A 3,486-nucleotide genomic window follows, 5' to 3' on the forward strand; every position below is an offset into this window, starting at 1 on the left:
AACGCCGGTGGGCACCCGGGAGTGCTTCGAAGTGTGCTCCAAGGTGCTGCGTGCACGTTGTCGGAGCCCGGTTTGCCCCGGGTGCGCACCTCGCGTGCACCTTCGTCGGGGTGGGCACCTTGGCTGGGTTTGCCCCGGCTGCGCTCCGAAGCGGGGTTATTGGAGCGCCGCCTCTTTTTTTGTCGGAGCGTTTGGTGGGGTTTCTCGCATTGGCTCTTCCGAGGCCCGGTTGCCACCCTGGCGCGCACGAAGTCGGAAGTAGGGTTAATTGCCCGGGTGCGCACCTTTGCCAGGGTGGGCACCTTACCTGGGCTGCGCACCAGGGCGGGCTCAAGATGGCACGCGCGTTCCGTTTTTTTCACTATCTTTCAAAACGGAAATTTTAAAATCTCCTTTTTTTTTTGCCTTTTCTGGAAATTAGTGAAGGCAGCGCATCAAAGGTGCGCACCTCGCTGCCCACCTTGGTGTGCTCTGAGGTGCGCACCCGGGAGCGCTACGAAGTGTGCTCCAAGGTGCGGCGTGCACGTTGTCGGAGCCCGGTTTGCCCCGGGTGCGCACCTCGCCTGCACCTTGGCCGGGGTGGGCACCTTGGCTGGGTTTGCCCAGGGTGCGCTCCGAAGCGGGGTTACTGGAGCGCCCCCTCTTTTTTTGTCAGAGCGTTTGGTGGGGTTTCTCGCATTGGCTCTTCCCAGGCCCGGTTGTTGGGTGCGCTCCCACCCTGGCGCGCGCGAAGTTGGAAGTTGGGTTAATTGCCCGGGCGCGCACCTTCGCCAGGGTGGGCACCTTGGTGCGCACACCTTGGCTGGGCTGCGCACCAGGGCGGGCTCAAGATGGCACCAGCATTCCCTTTTTCTCACTATCTTTCAAAACGGAAATTTTAAAATCTCGTTTTTTTTTTGCCTTTTATGGAAATTAGTGAAGGCATCGCATCAAAGGTGCGCACCTCGCTGCCCACCTTGGTGTGCTCCGAGGTGCCCACCACGGTGCGCAACGCCGGTGCGAACCCGGGAGCGCCCCGATGTGTGCTCCAAGGTGCGGCGTGCACGAAGTCGGACCCCGGTTTGCCCCGGGTGCGCACCTCGCGTGCACCTTGGTGCGCACACCTTGGCTGGGTTGCGCGGCCTGGTGGGCACCATGGTGCGCACCAAGGAGCGCTCCGAAGTGTGCTCCAAGGTGCGGCGTGCACGAAGTCGGAGCCCGGTTTGCCCCGGGTACGCACCTCGCGTGCACCTTCGCCGGGGTGGGCACCTCGGCTGGGTTGCGCGCCCTGGTGCGCACCAAGGAGCGCTCCGAAGTGTGCTCCAAGGTGCGGCGTGCACGAAGTCGAAGCCCGGTTTGCCCCGGGTGCGCACCTTCGCCGCGGTGCGCACCATGGCGTGCACGAAGTCGGAGCCCGGTTTGCCCCGGGTGCGCACCTCGCGTGCACCTTCGGCGGGGTTGCGCGCCCTGGTGGGCACCATGGTGCGCACCAAGGAGCGCTCCGAAGTGTGCTCCAAGGTGCGGCGTGCACGAAGTCGGAGCCCGGTTTGCCCCGGGTGCGCACCTCGCGTGCACCTTCGGCGGGGTTGCGCGCCCTGGTGGGCACCATGGTGCGCACCAAGGAGCGCTCCGAAGTGTGCTCCAAGGTGCGGCGTGCACGAAGTCGGAGCCCGGTTTGCCCCGGGTGCGCACCTCGCGTGCACCTTCGCCGCGGTGGGCACCATGGCGTGCACGAAGTCGGAGCCCGGTTTGCCCCGGGTGCGCACCTCGCGTGCACCTTCGCCGGGGTGGGCACCTCGGCTGGGTTGCGCGCCCTGGTGCGCACCAAGGAGCGCTCCGAAGTGTGCTCCAAGGTGCGGCGTGCACGAAGTCGGAGCCCGGTTTGCCCCGGGTGCGCACCTCGCGTGCACCTTCGCCAGGGTGGGCACCTCGGTGCGCACACCTTCTCAATGTTTTCTTGCCTTTTCTGGAAATTGGTGAAGGCAGCGCATCAAAGGTGCGCACCTCGGTGTGCTCCGAGGTGCGAACCCGAGAGCGCTCCGAGGTGCCCACGAAGTCGAAAGTCGGGTTAATTGCATTGTTTTCCCCGGGTGCGCTCCGAGGTGCGCAACATCGGCGCGCACCAAGGAGGGCTCCGAAGTGTGCTCCAAGGTGCGCACGATGGCGTGCACCTCTGGTGCGCACGATTCGGAGCTCGGTTTGACCGGGGTGCGCACACCTTGGCTGGGTTGCGCACCTTTTGTGCGCTCCAAGGTGCGCACGAAGTCGGAGCTCGGTTTGCCCCGGGTGCGCACCTTCGCCAGGGTGCGCACCTTGATGCGCACGCCTTGGCTGGGCTGCGCACCTTGGTGGGCGCCATGGTGCGCACCTTTCGTGCGCTCCAAGGTGCGCACGAAGTCGGAGCTCGGTTTGCCCCGGGTGCGCACCTTGGTGGGCGCCATGGTGCACTCCGAGGTGCCCAAGATTGGTGCGCACCAAGGAGCGCTCCGAAGTGCGCTCCAAGGTGCGCGCGAAGTCGAAAGTTGGGTTAATTGTCCGGTTTGCCTCGGGTGCGCACCTTGCGTGCACCTTCGCCAGGGTGGGCGCCTTGGTGCGCACACCTTGGCTGGGCTGCGCACACCTTGGCACCCGCGTTTCCTTCATTTTAAATTTTTTTTTTTTACAATCTCTCAAGTGGGAAATTCTATAATCTCAACTTTTTTTGCCTTTTCAGGAAACTTTTGAATGGAGCGCATCATTGGTGCGCTCCGAAGTGTGCTCCAAAGCTCTCTCCAGCTGCGTGCACCTGCCCCGGCCGCGCACCCGGCCCCGCCCAGCTTCGCTCACCTGTCCCGGGCGTCTGGTGCGGAACCTTAGAGTAAGAAACATCACCGTGCACCTTGGCCAACGTGCGCGACTCGACCGAGCGCGCACTGGCCGAGGTGCACACCGATTTCACCTGGGTGCGCGCGCAGCACCTCGGGCGCACCGGGGTGCGCGCACAACGCCCGGGTTGCACCGTGGCCTGTGTGCTCGGGGCGCCTCGGGTGCGCGCTCGGTGTCGCCCCCGCGCGCGCGGTAGTGCGGGCAGCGCACCCCGGCCCGGCCCGGCCCCGACGAGAACGCAAACGGGCAAAAGGTTTATTCAAATAGCATTGCGACGCCCGGCGAAAAACTAAAAAAGGGTGCAACACCGGGACTTCCCGGGAGGTCACCCATCCCAGTACTACTCCGGCCCAAGCGCGCTTAACTGCGGAGTTCTGATGGGATCCGGTGCACTAACGCTGGTATGATCGCACCCGTTATGAGCTTGTCGCAGTGTGTACTTAGCAAACCGCGACCCACGTGCGAATCCACCCCGGCCACCCACCCCCGTCGAGGTGCACACCCTCCCTCGCGAAGTGCGCCCCGTTCGCCAAGTGTGAGCCCTGCCCGGGTGCGCGCACCTTGCTAGGGCGTCGGGTGTGCACCCGGCCCGGCCTACGTGCGTGCACCTGGAGGGGGCGTCGTGTGCGTGCAGTGTCCCGT

At 64.8% G+C, this 3,486-nt stretch overlaps 1 non-coding gene across 1 annotated transcript; it reads right to left on the reverse strand.

The window, feature by feature from the left end:
- Positions 1-3,140: 3,140 nt before the first annotated feature.
- On the reverse strand, positions 3,141-3,259 carry LOC131873310 (5S ribosomal RNA). The gene has a single exon (XR_009371289.1). It is a non-coding gene; the product is annotated as a 5S ribosomal RNA (ribosomal RNA).
- Between the last annotated feature and the right edge of the window lie 227 nt (positions 3,260-3,486).

The sequence above is a fragment of the Cryptomeria japonica genome, unplaced genomic scaffold (genome assembly GCF_030272615.1).
Source record: "Cryptomeria japonica unplaced genomic scaffold, Sugi_1.0 HiC_scaffold_1490, whole genome shotgun sequence".
Classification (NCBI taxonomy): domain Eukaryota; kingdom Viridiplantae; phylum Streptophyta; class Pinopsida; order Cupressales; family Cupressaceae; genus Cryptomeria; species Cryptomeria japonica.